The 27,246-nt window shown below is 44.8% G+C and overlaps 1 protein-coding gene across 1 annotated transcript in view; it reads right to left on the bottom strand.

Annotated features, from left to right (window-relative positions):
* NALF1 (NALCN channel auxiliary factor 1) overlaps nt 1–27,246 on the bottom strand; it is an 836,506-nt gene that overhangs the window by 430,806 nt on the left and 378,454 nt on the right. The gene's annotated exons all lie outside the window — the stretch shown is intronic.

Genomic DNA, 27,246 nt, shown 5'->3' with positions numbered 1-27,246 from the left:
TAGCTGTTACTTCAGTGCTGATTGGTTGCCATGGGCACTTCTCCACAGGCTCACTTCTCTGCTCTTATCACTGCTTAGTAAATGTACCCCTTAAGGAGGGGACAACTCTCAGCTGGCACCTAATGGGTGACTCTGAGCTGGCACTTAAAGAGGGAATTCTGGGCTGGCTTATAAGGTGGTACTCTGGGATTGCACATTGGGGGGGGGGGGGGGGGGGGCGGACTCTAGGCTGGCTGGCACATAAGATGAAGCTCTGAACTGGAACAGAAGGAAGAGGCTCTGGACTGGTACATACTCAAGTGGGGCTATATGCTGGCATATATAAACATGAGGGGGGCTCTGACCTAGCATTTAATGATATGATAGTGGAAGGTAATGCATTTGTTTGGTAGTAAAATCCCGGTGTATGCAGCAGCTGGGTGTTGTAGCTGAATGAACAGATCAGGATGAGTGTTTTATATACTAACTCATTCAGTCAAAATAATATTACTGCACTTGCTCCATGACATTTTTTATTTTATTTTATTTTTTAAATCTGAATAGAAAATATTATACAATAGTTTATATCCATTCTGTACTATTTCAAAAAAATATACTTAATCTAGAAAGCAATCTAGAAAGCAAAGAATTTAAAAATAAATATTATTTTTATTACAAATATAAACTATATTAGCAATATGATATTATTTAATGGCAGTCTGCAGAATACAATTCATGATGTGTGTGTGTGTGTGTGTGTGTGTGTGTGTGTGTGTGTGTGTGTGTGTGTGTGTGCAGTGCCGGACTGGGGCATAAAAGGCCCACCGGGGGGATGCATTTTTAGGGGCCCATGTTTCGGGGTGTGGCCAAACGTCAGAGTTTTTGCTAACCATTACAGAGTGCATAGACTGTTAGTGCATGCATTATAATCAGTGCCAGATTAAGGTCCAAATGGGCCTGGAGCTGAAATTTCAAAAGGGCCTATTATGCGCTGCTGCTGGGGGTGTGACTAATGATGTGGGGGCATGACCAGTAGTGTGGGGGAGTGGTCTGCGTAAATGGGCGTGATGTGAACAAAATTAAGAAAAAGGTGCCTACCTATAAAGGTGAGAAGCCCGCCAGTGAAAAGGCATCCTCCCTGTGGCATCTGCTCCAGGAGAGTTCCGGGACCGCTTCCTGAGTTCCCGGCCGATGACGTCCCTCCCCCCAGTGCGCGTGTTGTCAAGACAACACTCCACGCCGGACTGGAGCATGCGGGGTCCATGCAGGGTGCTTTTTTCAAGGCTCTATGATGTTTGTTCTATAGCATAGAGCCTTGAAAAAAGCGCCCTGCGCAGGCGCTGAAACGTTGGCAAGCTATGCCCTAATTGCATTTTTGTCAGACTAAAGCACTATTTTTTCACCAAGTCCACTGAGTGCCGCCTGGTTCTTATACATCGTGAGGAGGGAAGTGACAGACTCACTCCAGAGCAGACATCTTTTGTCTGCTTTGAGAAAGGTGCTTGAGTGGCACCGAAACGTAAGCCACATGACTCAGATGTAATGCTACTTTTTCACTAGGAGTGCCACAGTTTATTCGACACATTACACATTAACTGATCACTGATGGCACCCTGCGTATAAGGATTCCAGCAAATATCTGCTCCGGTGCCCTCAGTATGAATGGTATACACAAACACTGTTCCCCTGTTGCTAGGGGAAACAAACAGCGGCACTCCAGAGGCTTAATGAAAAAAGTTAAAAATGTATTTAAATCATTTGCAAAAAAATGCACCACCGACGTTTCAGGGATAACACGCCCCTTCTTTAAGGTGACTTACCTCAAGACTATATTGAGAAGCTTACCTTAAGTAGGCAGGAATTCCCGCCACCAGTGCACGGTGAGTTGAGCACCGCGTCTCCGTCCGCCGGCTATGACGTGATCACTTCCACGCCGTCCGTTGCCTAGCAACGGGGTACAGCCGGGGACGGTCTGACTACTCCGTCTCCCATAGAGTGCTTGAAACCAAGAAAGTGTGTATTGAGTGTTGAGACTCCCACTGTGGTATAAAAAGTAAATACACACTTTCTGGGTTTCAAGCACTCTATGGGAGATTAGTCAGACCGCGGCGTCCCCGGCTGTACCCTGTAGCTAGGCAACGGATGGTGCGGGGGTGATCATGTCATAGCCGGCGGACGGAGACGCGGCGCTTGACTCACCGTGCACTGGTGCCGGTAATTCCTGCCTACTTAAGGTAAGCTTCTCACTATAGTCTTGTTGTGTGTCACCTTGAAGAAGGGGCGTGTGAGCCCTGAAACGTCGGTGGTGCATTTTTTGCAAATTATTTAAATACAGTTTTTACTTTTTTCATCAAAACTCTAGCGTGCCGCTGTTTGCTTCCCCTAGCAACGGGGGAACAGTGTGTGTGTGTGTGTGTGTGTGTGTGTGTGTGTGTGTGTGTGTATATATATATATATATACACACACACACACCACCACATATAGTACACTCACAAGTGCACACTACACACACAAAGTACACCCACCCACCACCCCCACATATACAAACACACAGTACACACTATACACACACACAGTACACCCCCACAAAGTACACACACACATATAGTATACACACATTCAGCACACATACAGTACACACACATACTGTATACATACACAGTACACACACATACAGTATACACATACTGTACAGTACACACACAGTATACACACCACACATACAGTATACACACACAGTACACACACACATACAGTATACACACATCACACCACACATACAGTATACACACACAGTACACACACACACATACAATATACACACACCACACCATACATACAGTACACACACACACTATTGATTCCACTAAACAAGAAGCCATTAAACTTACCAGGCTTCCTGCATCAGCAGCAGCTCCCCGTACAGCCTGGGGGCGGAGCTTGGGCCTGTGAATGACAGACTCGGGCCCTGAGTGAAGGAGAGACTGGAGGGGAGGGGCTGCTACCACACTGCCTGCATGGATCTCAGGTGAGTGCTGGAGCCGGGGGAGGAGATGCACGGGAGAGAGGATGGCCGCTGGCAGTCTGTGACAGGAAAGAGATTTTTCCTGTCACTGCTGTCACTCCTGTGGGCATATTTTCAATGGGGGGCCTGGAGCTGCAGCTCCATCCGCCCCATTGTTAATCCGGCCATGATTATAATGTACCAGATTAATAACAGAAATGCACTGTAGAGAATACACCATAGTCCTGTGCAATATAAGGTAATATATGTATAATCTATAATTCAAATGCACAGTCTGGAAGCTGATTCCCTAGAGGAGGTGGGGCCCCCCCAGTGGTTTACCCTGTTCCCCTGTGGGCAAGTCCAAGTGTGTGTGTGTGTGTGTGTGTGTGTGTGTGTGTGTGTGTGTGTGTTTGTGTGTGTGTGTGTGTGTGTGTGTGTGTGTGTGTGTGTGTGTGTGTGTTTAAATGAATTGACTGAACTACAGCCAGTATTGCTACACAATTAACAGCTTCTAAATGTTAGTGTATTAGACAGCCCCATTGGGTGACATACTGGACAATTAAGTTGCGGCAAGAACTGACTACCTTATCTGTACTTTCTAAAACTCCCTATAGGCATCACTGGATGTTATGTCGATTGTCAAATATTGTCAAATTATAATACAGTAAGTAGAACAAATATCTCTGTATCGAAATGAAATAGTTGTGACTGATGATGATAAGTGTGTAACATTTACTATTCTTATGGCACCGAAAGTAAACTGTAAACAGATATTTTTACAAAAGTGCAGAAAATTCTGTCTATGAAATATATAAAATAATACCTTTTTTCCATAATATGTTAGGAAATACTGTACAGTGTTATGCCAAGATGGAAGGTGGCATCTTGGCATAATACATATTTGGCATTATTCCTTTTAGTGGCATTTATCTTCAGTGAAATGCATGGAGAAGTTACAAAGAATATCACAGTGTAGTGTTATTTTATTACACTGTTAATGTTTATAATAAACATGAATTATGAATGCTATATGCACTGTATAAGTTGTCCAGAAAAAAGGCACTATATAACTAATAGTAATAATAAACACTATGTAACTCTTCACCATCACCCTGCTCCTTCTCTTCACTGCTGCAATGATTGGCCACAGGTGCATCTCAGAGAACAGTGCCCTGAGTGCAGCCACAGCACCTTCACTGTAAGTGTCACTGGCAACTGATCCTTTCAGTGGCAGGGGGTTTGAGCACTGGTGAGAGAGGGGGTGCGGCCCTGCGATAAGTGTCGCATTCTCCCGGTGGCCCAATATGCCCCTGATTACAAACATTTCTACCAGTCTATCTTAACTTAAAACTATAAACCCATCTTCCCCTTGTGACTTCCACTTTGGTTTCTTATGGAGTGTTCATCTAAAGATAGAGCTTTCACATACTACTAACTTGCGTAGTTCCATGCTGACCAATGGTGAGTGCGTAGAACTCACAATTCCCCTCTGTAACACTATTCTCAATTTATATGTGGAAGGTCCCCTGGGGATATGGTATCGGGATCCCAGCGCTCGGGATGGCGGCAGTTAGAATACCGACAGCAGTATCCTGATGCTCAGAATCCTGACACTTACAGTACTAGGTAAGTATGCTATCCCTAATCCCTAACCTCCGTAACCTCCATAACCGTAACCCTACTTATCTGCAGCCTGACCCTAACCCCTCCCGCGCAGTCTAACCCTATTCCTCCCCAGTGGTGCCTGACCCTAACCCCCCTCAACCCTCCCACCCCGCAGCCTATCCCTAAACCTCTCCAGCAGCCTAAACCCATACCTCCCAACTTTTCCTAGAAGAGAATCGCAGCTCCGTCATGGGGTCGTGGCCTCTGGTGGGAAGGGCGCGGCCTCAGCTGAGTGGGTCCCAGTTTTCGCCATTTTGGTGGCATGCCCAGCGCTCCACGAGCAGCTGGGCAGCCCCCGGCATAGATGCCATACGCATGCAAACAGCATCTATTCAGAGATTGCTTGCTGCTTTGCAGAGCAGAGCAGCAGGTGATCAAAGGATCCCCCAACTACCCCCCCCCCCAGCTCAAGAAGCACGGGTGGAACAGTGTCCAAATGGTGGGACTGTCCCACTGGAATCGGGACAGTTGGGAGGTATGCTAACATATACCTAACATAACCCCCCTCGCGGCTTACTTCTAAGCAGTCTCGGCATACCTATGTTCGTGATCCCGGCATTCGGGATCCTGGAGCCGGCATTGCGATCGATGTCTGAATACCGGCATTAGTATTATGAGCAGTGTCGGGATTCCGGCATCGATTTTCCAACTGTAGGGATCCCGAATGCCGGAATCCAAACCAGATCCCCCCTTGGAGAGGGTGGCCCAGGACAAGTGCCTGCCCATTCTTGTTCCACTGTCACTCACTGTTAATACGTCTCTGTCCTTCCCACACTGAATGCTTATTTTGCTTCGCTGTTATGTAGACACTTCTTGTATTAACCACGTACTTTCATACACAACAGAAAATACTTTGTTGAATTAATGGAACATTAATCATGGGCTGAATATAAATTAAACACAAGTTCATGGTCAGCTCTCCTTTGTTTCCTGTGATTTCTGAACACGCTATATTATTTCTAAAATATAGTGATGGAAGCAGAATGTGAAGGGCTCATAAAAATAAATCTCACTCTCAAGACAAATCAAACAGGATCACAATCTGTCCATTCCACTGTTGTGAACTTCTGAGGTCAGAAGAGAAAACGTCTCACTTTATCAGAAATCAAACGAACAGCAAAAACTTTCATTTAAACGATTGTCACAGAAGTAAATTTTCCCCATTATTTGCTTCGTACAGTAAACGCTATTGGGCCTAATTCAGACCTGATCAATAGCTAGCTATTTTTTGCAGTGCTGTGATCAGATAGTCGCCTCCTATAGGGGAGTGTATTTTTGCTTTGCAAGTGTTTGATCGCATGTGCAGCCGAGCACTACAAAAAAGTTTTGTGCAGTTTCTGAGTTGCCCAGAACTTAGTCAGCAGCTGCGATCACTTCAGCCTGTCAGGTCCCGGAATTCACGCCAGACACCCGCCCTGCAAACACTTGGACATGTCTGCGTTTTCCCAAACACTCCCAGAAAACGGTTAGTTGACACCCACAAACGCCCTCGTCCTGTCAATCTCCTTGCGATCGGCTGTGTGAACGGATTCTTCGTACAATCCATCGCTGGGCAACGATCCGCTTTGTATCTGTACGATGCGCCTGCGCATTGCATGCGTAGTTCTGACCTGATTGCAATGCAGCGAAAAAACCTAGCCTGCGATCAGGTCTGAATAACCCCCATTATGCCAAACTATTAGCTGTGTGGTTAGTGCCATGTGGGCATGACATCACTGTCTTCCTCAGTACACAAAAACAGATGATGTACATAATTTTGTGAAAAAACTAGAAATACAATTTGAGTATGTCCCACTCTATTTTTATGGTAGCATCTAATTTCCCTTCATGGAAAGGACCTTTCCCATAATCCACCTGGTCCACATCACCTACTATTTGGAATAGTAACCTATGACGAGTGAAGCGAGACACTGAGCCTGAAGCGTAGCCAACTAAGTGAGCCTGCGAGGGCACAATGGTGCATAGACAAAAATAAATACCCTAAAACAAACGGAGAATGGATAAAACATTAATGTGCTGTAAGGGCAATAGAGAACTTCCGCCCTCTTCTGCTGTCACTTCCTGGTATTTGCCACGAAGGGAAAATAAGACACAAAACTATTTTTATGTGGAGGCCTGGATCTGTAGCTCCATCCACCCCATTGTCAATCTGGTCTTGGTTCCACAAAAGAGAAACAGATTGCAGCCTAGCAAAACTGGAAAGTGGTATTAATGTGTTATATGTTAGTGACCTTAAAGTGATATAACAACTGGATTGTATTTGAATTGAATATGTTTGTATATATCATTACATATGCACACCATGAGCCAAATGTAATAGCCCCTGGTTTGCAGGACTCAGTGAGATTCTAGGTAGACAGACACTAGATTTAAAGAGGCAATCAGTTTAAAGGCAAAACCAGGTTGGTTTTGCCTTTAATGTTATTGCCAGTTTATGTCTATTGACTATCTTGTGGGAATCACACTTGCTCCTGCAAGAAATGGGCTATTATTTGTGTTGTAGATGCACTCTTTATTGCCCCTGTGTTGCTGGAGTCGGAACCCAGAGACTTGCTGTAGTCAACCTCCAACCCGGCCTGTGTGCAAATGCTGTACACTGCCACATCTTTCTTTTCTAGCCGTCCACAGTATCATACTTGTCCCTACATTCTCCTCCTAATGGAGTTAATATACAGGCCTTGAAACCACAGAACCACCGTGCACCACAGCTTACTATATATAGATGCTGCTGCCACGGTACATATGTACTCTAGCTACATACAGTGAGTACATACCCTGTGCACCATAACGTCTAGCAAACCTTACAAATGCTCCTGGCTGCAACTGGAGAATCCTGTCACCCTGTAACTGCCAATTAACCCTGTGTTTACCTGTACTTGTTTCTACCTGTTTAATAAACCTTCACCTATTGAAGTTAACCTCCATCTGCACACTGGTGACACCTTCTACCATAGTAGTCAGCCAATACATTTGGCCTCATAACTGCTTGCAGAACTACTAAAACATACCACACAAAAAATCTTTTTGTTTCCCTTCTACTGAATTAGTTCTGCAGTGTTTAAATACTGCTGCTCTGTTATTGCAGCAGGGTAGTTAATGAACCAAACAAGATGTGTACCATAATGCACCTTGGTTTGGTACTGGATTGCCTTGATGGCATATCTAGCATACACCAAGGACCGCATCTCATAAATTAGGGAACATTGGGACAGTTTTATTGCTGTATATGTGGCATTTTATGCATGGGAAACTTTTCATCATATTGCTTGGACTGCGCCTAGAAATCTGGTTCTCAAATGATGTGCAACATGAAGACACTTTTTAGTAGAACAAATTTTTTAAAAAGTAATGGTTCACAAAGACAAGAAAAATCGAAGCTCATGTTTACAGAATTATATCACTTGTCTGAGCTGAAAAAATTGCATGTAATAAAGAACCTACCACCCCAATGTTCTACAAGCCGAGCCTAGTTTGCTTCAGACATGGTCCTCTTTATATAGTGAGTTCATGCTCAATACTGAGTGGCATTGTCAGTGGGGATCAGTGGACAAAATGTAAAATATACTGTAACTTTGATTGTCTGGTTAGTGGTGTGAGGGCCTGTGAATTTATGAGTTTGATCCTAATTTTGGTAAGTGGTAGTGTTGTGTGGTTAATTTTTTGTCAATTTAATTTGTATTTTGTTTATATAATGCTCTGCAAAATTAGAGGTGTAAGTGCACTAATGCTATACGGTACCTCAGGTCCTCCTCTCCAACTGAAAACTTTGTCCCCTCCACACATGCACATTAGGAGGCTCATTTAGCGGTATGCACATTTGTACACTGTGCATACTGTATGTAGGCAAACTCAGACACAGCTCAAGATGTGATTAGCACAAAATCAGTAGTATTCCATCTTCCATGTTAGAGAGCAGTGCGCTACTGCGCTGTCTCCTTACTGTACATACACGCTGAGACTGGGACCCAGGGAGACCTGTCCTCCACTCTGATGTTCTGCTGCACCGTAGGACTACATGCATCTTGTAGATCTTTAGTACAGTGAGACTATAGAAGAGACATGATGGAAACACAAGTCTCCATGCTAAGCACCAGAGAGAACTGCATATGAAGCTGATCCAGCATCCCTGCACTGCTACCCGCTTGTAGTATACACTCACTGGCTTGGCTGGTGAGCTGTATGAAAGCCTGCTACGCTGTGAGCTCCATCCATCACTAGGGCGTATAGGGAATATGGCTGTACCTGTTACATTTCAATAAACCAACACCATGGGTTTAGTATCTCTGCTGTTCATAGCTTGAGTCATCCGCTGGTGTGTGTGTATACGTAACACTGCAAACAATGCCTGCACACACATCATTCCCAAAATTTCAGCAATTCATAGGTTAACACAAAAACATTGTGTATACTTAATCCTCACAATAGTGAAGTGATGTGGCTTGACAGTGCTAGTAGTTTATGATAAACTTGCATTACCCTATTTGTACACAATACAATAATCATGTAATGAACTGTAATATAAACAATAGATAAGTGGTAGATTTATTAAGCTGCAGTTTGTCACAGCCATCAATTATCAGAGGCTTTGACCAATGGATTTAAAATGGGATCAGAAATTAATGCTAAATAATCACATTTCGAAATGCTAAAGGTAGTGTTAAAACACAATAATGGTTATTCAAAAGAAAAAGTACAATCTCTCTCCAAATGTCCAAATATCTGAAAGTTCCAATAGTCCTCACAGTGCAGTCAGATGGTATTTAAGCCAATATTGGTAACATGAGGAAAAAAGACACAAAAAACATAGCATAGTGTAATACTGTAAAACACTTTGAATTCCTCCTGGTGCACAAAAAAGATGGTAGTGAGGATAGTCCCAACAGGTTTCCAGAATCCACCTTCTTTAAAGTAGACACCTGAAATGGTGATGGGTAGATACACCACCGAATTCTTATTTGAATGCTTACTTGTAACAAGGGAATGTGAAGCTTATAAAGGTTTCTTTGAGCGTCCAATAAATCTTTACTGCATTTGAAGAAGGACCGATGTCTCTCATAACATATATAAAGCCAAAACAGGGACCGTATTAGGAACCAAAGCTCGTTTATTTAAAGTAATAACATTTCATAAAAATGGGTGATAAGCAACCGTACCATACAGATGAAATAATAGAAATCCACTGGCAAATATAACCCAGGCATTAATAAGCAGTGGGTTCATAAATATGGATATGGCTGATCAACCCCATCAAACACACTGTATCATACAATGGGACGGTTGCTTATCACCTATTTTTATGAAATGTTATTACTTTAAATAAATGAGCTTTGGTTCCTAATACGGTCCATGTTTTGGCTTTATATATGTTATGAGAGACATCGTTACTTCTTCAGATGCAGTGAAGATTTATTGGAAGCTCAAAGAATCAGCTTGGCACCCCAGTACAGTAGAAATTAGTCACCCTCTGCCTATATGACCACCAAATAATGCAGTGAAAATCACAGTGACTCCCATGCAATACATAGAGCATCACAGTGACCACAATATAAGGCAGAGAACATTGCAGTGATTCCCATATAAAACAGAGAACATCACAATGATCGTCAAATAATATAATGCAATGCAATGACCACCACATAATACAGATAGTACAAGTGACTGCCATATAATGTGAAGAGCATCGCAGTGGCTGCCATATAATACAAAAATCTATGCAGTGGCCAACATATAATATAGAACATCATAGTGATTGCAGTATAATTCAGAGAACATTACTGTGACCACCGTATAATACAGAGTATCATAATAACCACCATATAACACAGAGAACATTGCAGTGAACATCATATAATGCAAAGAAGATCACAATGACTGCCATATAATACAAAGAGTATACAGATGTGTCCTCATACACCTTTGCTGCAGTTGTGCCAAACAGGCCCTCTTGGCACACAAGGAACTGTGAGTAACTAGAAGGGAGACAATCACGAGACCGCCTGTCAGTATCCCGGCGGTCAAAAGCCTTTGCCGGAATCCCGACAGGTGGTGAAATTCCGCTGCTGGAATACCAGCGCCATAGGCTTTTCTCCCTCTATGGGTGTCCACGACAAGGGGCTTTCTAGCACTCGCCCCGCTGCCGGCATACTGGTTGCCAGGATCCCCGCCATCGGGATCATGACAGCTGGGATCTCGGCCATCGGTAAAACATATGTATTTCGACTAGAATGCACCAGGAGTCTGTGCTGATTAATTTGGTATGTGACACTTGTATATTTGTGTGTGAGTCTATGCAACTGCATACAATGTGCTATGATGCAGCTGCTGTGTTTTTTTTTTCCATGTCAGGTTCCGTAGAACTTCATCTTCAGACTCAGTCACACACAAATTCACAAGTGTCACATATGTAAATAATTAGCACAGACTCCTGGTGCATCCTAGTCACATCATGCTGCTACTAAGATGCATTTTCAACAAAAAAGATGCTCTGGGACCTGATTGCTAATTTGCACCAGGGATCTCCCACTTTGTGGTGTATTGAGGCTATATGTATGAGGAAACATTTGTAAGTCACCACCATATAACATAGAGAGCAATGCAGTGACCATAACAGATAGCATCACAGTGACTGTCATAAAATACAGAGAGTTTTGTAGTGGTCCCCATACAACACAGTGAGCATCACAGTGACCCTCATATAATGCAGAGAACATCAAAGATAACTACGTATACTGCAGAGAGTATCACAGTGACACCATATAAAGCAGAGCATGTTTAATTTCCTAACAATATCCTTAAATCATCAACAATTAACCCTTCCTTAAAAACTATTTACTACTTCAGCACCATACTAACTACCCCATTCAATGTAATATAATATATTAACCCCTTTACAATAATTTCTGTATCCAGCGGGATAAATAATTACTGTTTTCTATCTCATTTTACTCTGCTCTCAGATAGTTCCGCACCAGGACAGTTTGAAGAAACATGTTGAGGCTGATATACTAGTTAACCATTACATACGTCACGTTGTATGCTGAATATATATAATTAAGTTTCATTTCATGTTTTTACATTTTATTTGGTAATTATATCAGTGATTTATTATATTTATTTATTGTATACAATGTAATCTTTAAAAGTGTGATTGGTGTTTGTCATATGAATATAACATAGTGTTTTTAATAGGACAAGAAGGGGAAATATATATTAGATAGATAGATAGATAGATAGATAGATAGATAGATAGATAGATAGATAGATAGATAGATAGATAGATAGATATTACAGGCTGATTTAAAGTGTTACTGACAGAGCTCACGTAAGGACAAAGGCCTCTGTCGGGTTATATAAGACCATACAAGACAAGTGTTTGAGTTGGACATACATAATGGTAACATTAGAATCCTTTCTTCTTAATCCTGGGACAATATTGATCACATTATGTTTTAAATGTATATAATCCATGTTATACATTATATGAAGATGTTATTTCTAACACTCAAAATTGAGGCAACAGTGCTCCTTACTGTTTTCTAGCATTTATGTATATTTCCTAATTTGATCTTTATACTTATGAAACTGCTTATTCAGGTGTTTTCCAGACTATATATAAGTTGTTATCTGTCAGTGTTATAATAGCCTTGCCTGCATCGATGAAAACACTGACTGCAGAAGTGCTAGGATGATCTGAATATACCTCCGCCTCTAGATGCAGGGGGCAGTGCTCCTGAGTGTGCTGATGTGATTGCTGTATTGAACATTTGCTGAATTGATTAAGCTAAGTATACAATAAATTCATATTTATATATTCAAGTTATTTGTTGAAGTAGTTTTCTGGGAATCTGCCCATCTGGGTCTCATTGAGCTTAAACCACCTGAAACTATTTCCTACAGTATTTAATACCCATTATTAAAAAAAAACAATACAAGTGAGGCGGAGACACTGGAGACAGGGCCCATGCAGCCCCTGGAATGGATATCTACATGTATCTGACTCCCTCACTGCTCATACCCACTCCTCTCTGCTATTCTTGTTTTGGCACTCCCTCCCTCAACCACCCAGGTTCCCCCACCTGTCCCTTTTAGAAGGACTCATGCTCGAAGCATTTACATGTACAGTATCCAGGACCTCTATAGGTCACCTCTGTTACAGAAAGAACTGACTGGCAGAGGTACTGTACGAGTTCAGCCATACTAAATTCAGCAGACAGCAGAGTCCCAGGGAATGGAGCCCCACTAAACGTACAATCTGGGAAGAAATACAAATTCTTTTTAAAGAGAAGAGCCCTGTTATGGTGGTTGTAAAGTGGTAGTAGATCTTTAGGAAAACTGAGAAATCGCCAAATTTGTATGTGATGTGCAAATGTTTGATTTAACATGTGATACAAATATTCATCTAATCTGATTTAATGTAAAACCAATACAAAATAACACTATTCGGCACCTGTTACTATATTTATTTTCTCATACTTACCTTTACACCTGGATGAAAGCAGGCAAATAAAACTTGGCAGCCACTTGTACCTTCAATTAAATATACTTTATGTTACAGACTGAAGGGGTGATTCAGACCTGATCGCTGGGATGCAAACTTTACTGTCCTGCATTCGGATAGTCGCAGCCTAGAGTGTAAATTCACAATGTAAGTGTGCGATTCCATGTCTATGCAGTGCTGCAAAAATCCACTTTGTGCAGTCTCTGCGCAGCCCAGGACTTACTCCTACAGTGCGATGAGAACAGGCTGATCAGGGCCGGAGCTGACGTCAGACACCCTCCCTGAAAACGCTTGGACATGACTGCGTTTTTCTGGACACTCCCAGTAAGCGGTCAGTTACCATCCACAAATGGCTTCCTCCAGTCAATCACCTTGCAAACGCCCGTGCGATTGGATTTTTCACACCATCCCATTGCTGACCGGCAGTGCCCTATTTTGTTGTTGTCCGACGCACGTGCACATTGCGGTGCATATGTATGCACAGTGAATACTTGATCGCCCGCTGTGCGAAAACGCACAGCAGCGGTCAGGTCTGAATCACCCAATGACTTTCATTATTATTAAAAAATAGATACCGCAAGACTTTATAAATAACTGTAGCTCCATGACTGTATCTTGTTATAAAAAAAATAATAGAATATAAACATAAAGCTGGCTGACGCAAAGCATGAAATAACATAAATAACATAACATAAATAGAGTAAAACAACTGACCAAAATAATTGTTCAATACTTTCTTTCATGACTATGTATTAGTATTTAGATTTGCAGTACTAATTATAAAATCATAACAGCCACATTCTAAAAATTGCCATGTGGAAGAATGACAATTTTGTTTTGTTACAATGAAATAACTAGCATAATTATGATGTTAAATGTGTTTTCTGTACACAACTTAAAATCTAACGATTGAGTAGTGAAAACAATAAATAACAGACAGTACCATGTGAGCAAACCTGCAAAAGGAAATGTAATTGCTGTGAAATAAAATGCAGTTAAAAGAGATTTCTCAAAAGACTGGGGTCATGTTTTAAGTAGCATTTTTCACAAGATAGCATACAGTACACATGAGGCATCATTCAATTAAAAGTATCATAGATGTCTTAGCTATGGCAGTGTTCTTACAGAGTAGTAAAACCATGTTCACTTCAATAAACAAAGATTAAATCATTATAGTCTTTAGAATAAGTGGTCTCCTTTTGGGAAGCAGTCAGCTTCCAGACAGATGGGATCCCGGCAGTCAAAATACTGACGCCGGGATCCCCAAGGAGGACGCAATGCTGGCGTCCACATGCCAACGCCGCTCGGGATGCCAGCGTCACATTACCGACAGCCAGACATCCCAATTGTCCTCACAGCAGGACGCACTGGCATGGGAAGGGGGGGGGGGGGTAGGTTTAGGCAGGAAAAGGGGGGTTAGGGAGCAGGGATGACAAGGTTAGGGTTAGGTACCGGGGAGGGAGGGTTAGGGTTAGGGTTAGGCACTAAGAAGGGGAGATTAGAGTTATGCATTAATCAGGGAGGGTTAGGTTTAGGCAGCATCGGGGAGGGTTAGGGTAGGGAAAAGGTGAGGTTTAGGGGCCTGATTGGGTGACTGTCGTGATTATGATTGAGGGGATGCCACTGTCGGTATACTGACTGCCCGCATCTCATCTATCGGCAATTCATACTGATCCCCTCCTTTTGATAATTAAATAGATAGGTAGACAGATAGATAGATAGATAGATAGATAGATAGATAGATAGATAGATAGATAGATAGATAGATAGATAGATAGACACACACATTATAGATGATAAAAAAAATGTTTGGACAATGTATTCATTATGAGCTTATATTCTTATATCCAAAATTATTCAAATAAAATGTCCTTTTTTAAACATGTATTGGCTCCATGGGTATTCGGTCTCTAGGTCGACAAGACTTAGGTCGACAGTATCTAGGTCGACCATTAGTGATCCACAGTAACTTGGTCGACAGGGTTTCTAGGTCAACAGGGTCTCTAGGTCGACATGTTCTAGGTCGACAGGTCAAAAGGTCGACATGAGTTTTTCAATTTCTTTTTCTTTTTTGGAACTTTTTCATACTTTATGATCCACGTAGACTACAATTGGGAACGGAAACCTGTGCCGAGCACAGCAGTAGAAGAGCGAGGCACCGTGCCCGAAGCATGGTGGGCAAAGCGAGCCATGCGAGGGGACACGGTGCACTAATTGGGGTTTCCCGGTCACTGTACAGCGAGAAACGACACCAAAAAACATTGAAAAACTCATGTTGACCTTTTGACCTGTCGTACTAGACCCTGTCGACCTAAAATCCCTGTCGACCTACTTACTGTCAACCAATAGTGGTCGACCTAGACACTGTCGACCTAAGTATGGTCGACCTTGCAGACCACTAGATTTAAGGGGGGAATCCAATTAGTCATGAAAAATTTAGGGGCGTGTTAAATGGGGGGGTTTGCCTTTTTTTGTGCCAGTTTTTTCTCAGCTATCCATTCATGAAAAGTCATGGACTTGTGTGTTTTCGCAGCCGCGATCAAGAAAAAATGCATGCTTAATGTGGATTTAGATTCGCCTGCTTGAGGCAGGCAAAGCAAAATCCCGATAAGTGACGGTATCGGGATTAATTAGATAGCCCCGGGGTGTTAATTAGCTGCAGTAAATTACCACGGCTAATGTACAGAACTCTGGTCTTACTTGGAAGGTCGGTGCTGAGAATAAAGTTACAATATATTGAAATTAAAGAGCTGCTGGTTGTCGATATTTTTCTTTTATTCGTTTTATTTTTACTCTTAATTTTCTTTTCTTTTTTATAAGAGAATATAGTATAATAATTATGTCATATGAATATCATATTTCTGTCAATAATAAAATAATATATCAGGTTAAACTGAGTAGTAAATGAATGAACATATTTTCACAATTCCACATGTACAGTATACAGTACACTTCAAAGGAATAAAATAAAGTTTGCCATCATCAGCCTAGCACTTTTTAAAAATGTTCAATATTTTTATCATTTTTAACAGAAATGAAGATACTGTAACAAAGTACTGTTACTTATATACAACCATTATACCCCGGCACAGTCCATATATATCAGTTGCCCTCTATTATGAATGTATGAATTGCCCAGTTTTCTGCGATAAACATCCTAGTGATATTTGGTGGACCCCCTTTATTAAAGTAAACCTTAGTTACCTTCTAAACCAGTAAATAACGACACGGAGACATGATTTTGGCAGAAAAATTGCTAGCTATTTATTTGACCCTAACCATAGCAAACCTGTAAATGGAAAAATTTGTTAAGCTGCCGAATTCCCGGCAAAAATGGTGGCAGAAAAAAGAACGGCTCTATAAAACTATTGGTGAACTTAAATTGGTAAACTGACCGAAACCGTCCAACACCTTATCAAAAACCGGTAATAGGTGTCAACACAACCCCCACAGTGACTTCCCACCGCTCCTGGGTGCCCTGCCGCTGCCTCCCGGATGGGTGGTCGAGCGGCCATTAAGTCGATGGAGGTGAGTGCACCTAAACCAAATAAACTGAAACTTACTACCTAAATAAGCGATACAACTACAAACTGCCGTTCTTTTCCGCCTATAAATAGCCAACGAATGAAAAACCAGCCAGCAATCAAAACGCCAATGCACTCCGCATCACCAAAACAACCACATCCCATAGGGCGGGAGGGCGGGAAGGAAATTTGAACAGCCAAGAGGCTCAAAATGGCCACTACAGTGTCTATATACCCTAACCCTCCCCCTTTTCCTAAGGCTGTACTACCTCACAGCTAGGTCCACCCCTCACAGGATGTTTAACCCATTCCTCTCCTATGCAGTCAATTCTTTCTCCTAAACATCCTAGTGATATTTGGTGGACCCCCTTTATTAAAGTAAACCTTAGTTACCTTCTAAACCAGTAAATAACGACACGGAGACATGATTTTGGCAGAAAAATTGCTAGCTATTTATTTGACCCTAACCATAGCAAACCTGTAAATGGAAAAATTTGTTAAGCTGCCGAATTCCCGGCAAAAATGGTGGCAGAAAAAAGAACGGCTCTATAAAACTATTGGTGAACTTAAATTGGTAAACTGACCGAAACCGTCCAACACCTTATCAAAAACCGGTAATAGGTGTCAACACAACCCCCACAGTGACTTCCCACCGCTCCTGGGTGCCCTGCCGCTGCCTCCCGGATGGGTGGTCGAGCGGCCATTAAGTCGATGGAGGTGAGTGCACCTAAACCAAATAAACTGAAACTTACTACCTAAATAAGCGATACAACTACAAACTGCCGTTCTTTTCCGCCAAAAGCGAAGGACTCCCTCCCAGAGTCCTCGCACCGCCACCATAAACTACCCTAACTCCTGCATCACTAGGAACAGATCCTCCAGGAAAAACATCATCCCCTCATCGGATAGATGTACACCATCAGGCCGAAAAAGGTGTTTGTCTCGGAACCGAATCCTAGGGTGGCGAACCACTTTGCCCCCGTGGGCCAAGACCCACTTCGCCACCGCGACATTCACCTTTATCCTGGCCTCATCTATAACGCGTCCGTCCTCCACACCGCGCCAACTCAACCTTGGCACCATCAGGGAAAAAACCAATACGCAATTGGTCCATGCTGCGGCCACCTTTGCCAGATCCTGTATCATGGCCCACCTTAGCTTCAAGGAAGTCCTCCTCCCCAGGTCGTTGCCACCTAAGTGGACAACCAACACCCTGGGAACACCATGCTTCCTAGCTTGACTGACTAATCTACTCAATAGATCTGTCCACATCATTCCTCGCCAACCAAGCCATCTGATTCCCTGACCTCCAGGGAACCTCTGAGCCGTATCAGAGGCCAAGAACCTAGCTGCCCAAAAGACATAAGAGTGGCCGACCACCCAAACGGACAAGCCATCAGCGAAACAACCTGAATGGAAGAAAAGGGGTAAAATGTGTTACTAAAATCTATACCAGAAATAGAAATTGCGTTAACCTGAAGGATCTGCCAAAAAGAAAAAAATTTTTGATTATAGCTCCTAAGTCGCAGCAGTCACGGCCTAGCCGATCACCCGATGTTCTAATGAATTTGAAGCCGAGCATTAAGACTTTAAGGGAAAGGTAAAAAAAAAAAATTCAAAACGAAATAAAAACAGGGGGGGGGGGGGGGAGGGAGGGAGGGGGGGGGGGTATGAAAAAGGAGGGTAGAACATGAAATAACTCAGCTGGAGGTGAAAGCATAAAAACCTGCTGAGGGACTTTGATAGCAACAGATTAGCCGAATTAATGATTAGAATTCAGTCCGTCAAGTCAGGCAAAAATAGCAAAATAACTCCAGACCCCCGCTGCCGGCTCACGCCCGCAGCGGCAAGTGGCTAATCCCTGAGTAGGATCACAAACGGGTAACCGAAACAACATATAGGGAACATAACATATGCATAAACCAAGCAAAACTTTAACTTACTCTAACTTATCGCTGCCAGCTACGCTTATGCAAAGAATCTCAGGCGACGGGGCGAATGTATCGCTTATAACAGGACGACTTCCATCGTCCCACCGCCTGGATCTGGGCTCCCGAAAAACCCGCTGCCGCTGCAGCCGTAGCAGCCCCAATGCGGAAGGAGTGTGTACCGAAGTGGGAGGGGGAAAGGCCCAAGCTCGTCAGACAGCGACCCATCATCCACCGAAATTGGAACTTTGTCACTGGCAGCCCATCATAGTGCAGCAGCCACGACCCCCGACAGTCGGGCCTTACTGCCTCATATTGTACCGCCAACCGTACTGGGCATATGCTCTCCTCCAGTGCCGGAACCAGGGTGACCCATCGGCCCTTCCCCACCTGGTCCGTCTTAGAGCGTCGCAATCTGCACAGCAGGGACCCCCCACTCACCACTACGTCACCCACCAGCATGCGCGAATCCGTCTGCTTAGAAGGCGCTACCAATTCCGAAATCCTAAAGGCACCGTGGTAGGCCATAGAAAAAGCCAATCTAAAAAGCAGCGATTCGAACATAGACGATGCTATGTCCCCTACCGACCCAATGATGTCAGGCAGCAAAGCTGCATCAATGGGCCGCCTCCTGTCAGGTGGTGTAGGTGCAACTCGTGCCCATCCTTTCATAGCCTTAAGCAGAATCCCGCTTTTCGTCAGGTCGGGAACGCCCTTAATTCTGGAGAAAAACGCAATGCCAGCCAAGTACCGGGATACCACCGCTCTAGACCTACCCGAAACATAAAGCTGCCAAATAAAAGAAAGCATCATCCGATGCCCCCTCTTACCTCGTTGCTTCCGTCCTCTAGCAAATTCTTCCCATTCGCTCCAGGCCTGTTCGTAAGCCTTAAGCGTGGATGGCGCGACCGATCGCAGCGCTAGACCTTCCATTCCGGCTCGATGACCTGCCAGACATAACCGGGACAATAAAAACCCCGTTGGTCGGCCTCTGGAGCCAACAAGTGAAACCTATCCCAATGTCCTCGCGATAGCGCATCAGCGACCCCGTTCTCCAGACCCGGCACGTGCTGAGCGCGGAACCACACATTCCTGCGCAGACAAGTAAGCAGCAACTGCCCTAGGACCCGCAGCACAACCAGCGACTTAGCCCTCTGGTTGTTAATCGCGTGCACCACGCCCAGATTGTCGCATCTGAACAGGATGCTGCGATGTGCTAGCCGGTCGCCCCAAATTTCCAGCGCAACCATGATGGGAAAAAGCTCCAGGAGCAGAAGGTCCCTAGTGAGACCAGCCTGATGCCATTCCGCTGGCCACGCTGCCGCGCACCAAGATCCCTCAAGATAGCACCCAAAACCGGATGCTCCCGCCGCGTCGGTGAAAAGCTGCAATCTGGCGCTATCTGTCGTTGGTGTTTGCCATATTCGAACCCCGTTAAAATCTTCCAGGAACGAGGCCCACACTGCCAGATCTCTTTTTATCTCGGCTGGCAACCTTACAAAGTGGTGCGGCCTGGCACATCCCGCGGTTGCTCTTTCCAGCTTCCGGCAGAAAACCCTGCCCATCGGGATGACCCGGCAAGCAAAGTTAAACATGCCCAGCAAGGATTGCGCCTGTCGCAGCTTAACCTTACGCGAGCCCAGGAACTGTCCAATGACCTCGCGAAGCTTAGCCACTTTGTCCAAAGGCAGGCGACACTCGCCCGCCACTGTGTCGATCTCGATACCCAGAAATGACAGGCAAGAGATCGGCCCCTCCGTTTTGTCTTCGGCAACTGGCACGCCGAAGTGACAAAACAAAGCTCGTATACTGAAAAGCAGGTTGCCGCACCGCGGCGAACCTGCCGGACCCGTACAAAGGAAATCATCGAGGTAATGGGCAACTCCGTGCCCACCCGACGAAGACTCCACGCACCAATGTAGGAAGGTGCTAAAGCGTTCAAAATACGAGCATGAAACGGAACATCCCATCGGCAAACATTTGTCGATGAAATATTCCGATCCAATCCGGAAACCCATAAAACGAAATGAGTCCGGATGGAGGGGTAGCAACCTGAAAGCGGATTCGACGTCAATCTTTGCCATGAGGGCCCCATTTCCGTAGCTGCGGACCAAATTGAGCGCCTCGTCAAACGATTGATATACCACCGAGCAATGGCCCTGAGGTATAGCGTCGTTTACCGAGGCCCCCGGTGGGTAGGAAAGGTGCTGTATCAGACGGAAGGCCCCAGGTGTCTTCTTGGGCACCACCCCCACCGGGGAGATGACGAGGTCAGCCACGGGGGGTGCAGCAAAAGGCCCCCCCATCCTGCCCAGCTTGACCTCCTTATCGACTTTTTCCCGCAACTCTAAAGGCAAGGACCTAGCCGACTGAAGGTTCCTCTGCGCCCTAACTGTAACCTCGCTTGCAACAGGCAAGCGGAAACGAAAACTAAAACCTTCGAACAAAAACCTGGCATCCTCCTTATTCGGATACCAATTCAGCCATTTTCGCATAGCTTCTAGCCTAACTGGCGTTGGTGCCCTGCGGAGCACTCCCGCCGGGTGCTCCTCTAGCGTAGGGTTGTTTAGCGCGGGGACCCTGCCGAGTATTCTTGAAACAGGAGGAGGCCGGGTGGGAACCCCCGCAATGCATGCAAGCGTGGCGGAACCGACACTGCTTGCCGTAGGTACATGCCGCGTTGTTAAACGCGAAGCATAACCCCTTAGTTCCTGCCTGTTTACCAGTCCGGACGGCCGACCTAACTGGCTTGGCCGACCCTCCGACCCCGCCGAGCGCTTGGGCGGACGGACCGACCCGGTGTCCGTCCGCCCCAGCGCTCCGGGGCTCCGTGGCCTGTTGTGAGGCCCTGGTGACCCTAAGCCAGACCTCCACGTCTTTGAACCCGAAGTCCATAACGTACAACCCATCCTGTTTTTCTCTGAACTCCTCGTCATACCTAAGCCATTCGTCACCCGCCGACGTGCGCTGCATATCATGCACGAGGTGCAGGTACCGGATGATGTTCATGTGCTCGTCTGGCCTGTCCTCAAGGTAACAAGCCGCGAAAACCCAGAACCCTGCCAGCCAGTTATCGAACGTGCGAAATGCCTCGGCCCCTATGCCCTTCTTAGCGGTAGCTGCCTTGAACTCCTTCTTCGCGCTCTTCGTCAAGACGAAGATATCTACGAAGTCCCCTTTACGAATGCTTTTGCTGCAGCTATCCCTGAGCCCTCGCATGACCGCTGTATACTCGCAGCGAACCACACCTGGCAAGTCGCGTCGCTTCCTAGCCTTGCGAGATTCTTTGCTAATCCGCCTTCGCCTCTTGTGCCTTTCCTGCCTCCCGGCCGCCTTTTTGGCGTACTTAATCGCCCGTTTCCTTGCCTTAGCCGTGCTACTTATGTCGGACACCGCCGAGGAAAGGGAGGAGGAGGAAGAAGAGGAAGAAGAGGACGAAGGGGACGAGCTGCGAGAACTCGAGGGAGTACTCGCGACCGACACAGACTGCTCCGCCTCACCTGAAGCCGTAGAATGATCGGATCCAGATTCATCCGGGGCGATGTATGAAACGTCCTCAACCTCCGATTCCGTTTCTTCCGTATCATTCTGATCAACTGCGGGCAAAAAGAGGGAAGAGGACCCAAAGACACCCCGTGGCGAGGGCCTAGCCCTACCAGGAGATGGCGTGCTGGATGAACGCACCGTCTCACCCCGCCGTGGCTGCCGCTGCAGCTGAGCCACGGCCGCACCAAGCTCACGGCACGCACGCGCCACCCTCTGCGCGGCAGAGCCCGCGCCCAAGCCCGATCCGCTAGGAAACTCTCTTGACCCGACCTCGCGTTCTGGGGCCGCTGAGAGCGGACCCAAAGCAGCCACCACCGTGGCGAGGGCCGTAGTGAACGCGTCCTGATTCACATCTGCACCCCTTGGCGACGGAGCGTTCCCTGCTGGTTGCCGAGCAGGCGGAACGCGCCGTGTGGACCCGCTGATGGGCACGGGAAGCCAAGACCCATCAGGACCACAAATAGGTCGGCCCTGAGGGGAAAGGTCCATATTGACCGGGTAACCCACCCCGGACCTAAACCCCCCCCTACCTGCCGTGTCCGCCCGACTAGGGACCCCGGAAGTGACGGATGAGCCGCCCCGTCCCGCCCGGGAGGCCCTGCTACGTGCTGCATGCGAAGGCCGCGGTGCAGTGCTGTGTAACCCTTCCGCACTGTTGGCGGACAAGCCCATCAAACCTGGTTGATCACCACCAGGGCCCTGAGCCCTCCCCGCCCCGCCGGTATTAACCCGCAGCGAGGAGGGCTGAGGGGACACTGAACGATGCAGCGTCGCTGCGCGCACCCGGGCGCGAGCGACGCCGCCGGAGCCGCGCGTTGGTGCGCGCGCCCGTCGGGCGCGCGCCCTACCGCCTCCCGCCCTGGCGTCCCCCACTGACAATGCATCCTGCTGTTCTGCACTTCCACCCGCCGATCCCGCGCTGGGCGCCCCAACGGGCCCAGGCCGGATCGCCGTCACCTCTGTTGCTCGCACAGTTCTCCCCCGCCGTGTGGGCCTTGAGAGCGGCCCTGGCAGGGGGAACTGGTTGGGAGAAAGTTCGACGGGTGCCGTGCGGCGTCCCGCGAGGCGCGCCAGCGCGCGCCCGTGGGCTACCACCGTCCCGGCGCTCCCAACTGCCCCCGGAGGTGAGGACCGCTGGTCCCCCCCGCCGGGCGCTTGTCTATCCAGCATGCCTGACCTCGGGGCCGCCACGCGCCGCACACCGCGGCCGCCAGCAGCCCCACTCGCGACCGCAGGGTCGCCGGATGAGCGCGTCCGGCGCCCTGCACCCAAAGGCTCAGCAGCAGCCTCCAGCACAGACACGGCCTCCCCCGCGCCGGACGTCCCGGCCCCGGGTTCAGCCTCGCTGGCCTGGTAACGAGCTGGGGCGCCCGCAGATCGGCGTGGGCGGCTGGAGGTCATGGCTCAACAGTGCACTAAAATTCAAAAACAGGGGGGAACAAACTGCTATGCAGTACTTACCCCAAGGAAATTTGAACAGCCAAGAGGCTCAAAATGGCCACTACAGTGTCTATATACCCTAACCCTCCCCGTTTTCCTAAGGCTGTACTACCTCACAGCTAGGTCCACCCCTCACAGGATGTTTAACCCATTCCTCTCCTATGCAGTCAATTCTTTCTCCTTCTGTTGGTTGTTTTACAAGGTGCCTGGGTGGCTTCTTCTTCTGCAGTTTGTAATGTAAGGGCATAATGAAAAATATTGCCATTTGTGAAGTGGAGTGAAGGTCCTTGCTCCTGCAGCATACACAAGCAGTTTTACTGCAGGGATAGAATGTTAATGTGTTTGAACAGTATTGTGGAATACATAAACAGCAAAGTAACTAAAGTATTAAAATGCAAGGAATGCCATTGGTTTGGAAATACTGAAGACATTACTGTAGTCAAATATTCTCAATATGTACAGTACAGTACATCATTATTCAGACAATGGGCCCCCGAGTGACACACAATGTTATCTTAATGTAATTAGGTCTTTTTTTTAGTGTTACAGGTGTTGCTCTGAAAATGTGCTGTGAGTACTGCTCTATAATTATCTCTTTTGCAAGTACAAGATAAATTAATCGATTAAAATAGCTAATTACGCTATTATTTCTTCAACCCAAAAAAAATCACTCTAATAGAGCTTATCCTGTTTCTTATAATAGTGGCATTTTTTTTATACATATAGCGGAATACAATCATATACATACACACACACACACACACACACACACACACACACACACACACAAATATAAATTCATCCTTCAACCCTTTGCATCTGGTTCTTCAGATACCATGCTGACAGTCATCAGGAAGTCATTCAGCAATGTCAACAGGACATTTCATTTCTGTGACTACAAATTGTGAGCAACTTTCATATACAGATGTTGCCAGGCTCATTCAACCTGCGCTGTGTGTGTGTACAACTTACTGTGCCGGGCTGCGACTATTTGCACCCGCCATCTCATAATGTTACGTCTATGGATCACTGGCGTGAATATATGCACTTATACGTGCATGCTACCAGTGGAAAATGAATTCCAGGTGTAATTATTCGCAGCCATTTCAATGTACTTTAAAGATATGTCTTTATTATTATTATTATTATTATTATTATTATTATGTGAGTCAGGTTAAGGATCTTATATTTTGATTATTACACTGGCTTAATAAGGGTTATTCCTCCAATGTCACATACTATTATTATTATTATTATTATTATTATTATTACAGGTTGAGTAACCCTTATCCAAAATGCTTGGGACCAGAGGTATTTTGGATATTGGATTTTTCCGTATTTTGGAATAATTGCATACCATGAGATATCATGGTGATGGGACCCAAGTCTAAGCACAGAATGCACTTATGTTACATACACACCTTATACACACAGCCGGAAGGTCATTTTAGCCAATATTTTTTGTAACTTTGTGCATTGAACAAAGTGTATCTACATTTACACAATTCATTTATGTTTCATATACACCTTATACACACAGCCTGAAGGTCATTTAATACAATATTTTTAATAGCTTTGTGTATTAAACAAAGTTTGTGTACATTGAGCCATCAAAAAACAAAGGTTTCACTATCTCACTCTCACTCAAAAAAGTCCGTATTTCGGAATATTTGGATATGGGATACTCAACCTGTATTTAATAAGTCCAACTAGTACAAAACAAGCAGTAAACATAGTGATGTAATCAGGAGTGCAACAGGTTAAAATATAGTATGTAAGAGTACTCTGTTAATATATGCTATATGTTTATGCCTAGTCTTAGCAGAAACCTTTCATTTGGAACTATAATACACTTTATAAGTCATTCCTAAAATGTTTTTAATACAGTTCTTATAGCATCCCTAGTTGTGACGTTAGAATTGCTACTTACTGAGTGTCCCTAACATACTGTAAATGAATGGTTGAGAACTGATTGTGGCTTTGTTATGAAATCCAATAATAAAATGGTTTAACATAAAAATACAAACTCCTGCCATGTGATACAACATTTACAGCCACAAACAGCACTGACCCCCACCCAACAATTTATTCTCCATTATAGGTTGAGTGTGATGAGACAGAATTGAGTGTGATGAGACAGCAGTCTAAAACATTGCAATGAGTGAGTTTCCTTTAAAGTCCAGACCAGTTCTCTTTCATTGGACTCAAAACATAAAACTTCAGATGTTATTGTTCAGCATTCTCTTACTATCATGTACATAAAAATAGTTGAGCTATTCTGTCTCTACAGTAACATTACAGAGTCTGCCATTTACGAATGCTGTATATTAAGATCTATTCTACACTTGCTGTGATATTTACAAAAGCAGTTCCACCAGAAAAGCACAGTATGGAATTCTACAGATGACATATGAAGGAATAGGTACTGTACTTTTCAAAGAGCAAGACAGCACATCTGATTTGTTATTGTCTCTCTGTGTTCTGTATTGATAAATGTATTTGTATATTATATAGGTGACAATCCACTAATTTATTTCACCTATCTGCTTTATATAGCTTGTGCCATTGAATTGACTACTGTTAAATAACTCTCTTTGGAAAAGACAGACGGAAAGAGAAAGAAAATATATTACTGTGCTGATCCCCGGCAATAACAGCTGTTATGTAATTTTGTTATAAAGCTATTTCCTTCTGCTAGAAGGTCTTAGAAATAGCATTTGCTCATATAATTCTAATTCTATTTGTTTTATCCATCCGGACTTCAATAAATAGCACAAATTAATCCATACCGAACATGCCATAGAGATAACCTTTAAAAATGAATTAAATGATGTTGATTAATTCATAGTTATTATTTCTTCTAAAAATTTGACTTGAGTATAAACAATTTGTCCTTTTACAAAATGCTGAAGACAAGTTTTCTAATCTATGGGGTGAATTCAGTTAGGGGCATGGAGGGGATAATTGCGATAATAAAGTTTTATGGAGACATTAAAATAAAATAAACAAATACAATTACAGTATATGTTCAGTTACTGCAGAGGTCCAACACCACATGGTCAACAGTCAGTAGGTCAACAGGGTCAACATGTCAACATGGTCAAAGGGTTGACAGTTAAATGGTCAACATGGACTTATAATGATAGATTCAAACTGTTTATACATGGTCAACACAGAAAAGGTTGACACATGTATGTTTTTTTTATTAATTTTAACCCTAAACCTAACCCTCCCCCTAGTGCCTAATCCTAACAGTCCTCTTCCACAGTCTAACCATAACCCTCCGCCCTGTGCCTAACCCTAATCGTAACCCTAAAAATCATGAAAAAGCATGAAAAACCATGCAGCAACATTTTCTATGTCGACCATTTGCATGTCGACGTTTTAAGTTTGTTGATATTTTCACCGTTAACCTATGTCTAAGATGGCCATTTAAGTGTTGACATTTTGACCCTGTTGACCTTTTGACCCTGTTGACCTATTGACTGTCTACCATCTGGTGTCAACAAATTGGATGTCTACTTACTGGCTATGCTTGAGCACTGGTGACTTAATTAGTACCTCAGTCAATTTGATTTAACCGTCTGGACTCAAGCATGGATATTCCTAAAACCTGGACTGTAATAGCGGAGTTTGGGAAAGTCTGAATTAATGCACAT

The sequence above is a fragment of the Pseudophryne corroboree genome, chromosome 2 (genome assembly GCF_028390025.1).
Source record: "Pseudophryne corroboree isolate aPseCor3 chromosome 2, aPseCor3.hap2, whole genome shotgun sequence".
NCBI lineage: Eukaryota > Metazoa > Chordata > Amphibia > Anura > Myobatrachidae > Pseudophryne > Pseudophryne corroboree.
The sequence above is the reverse complement of the archived record's forward strand: the minus strand, read 5'-3'. Positions and strand labels throughout refer to the sequence as shown.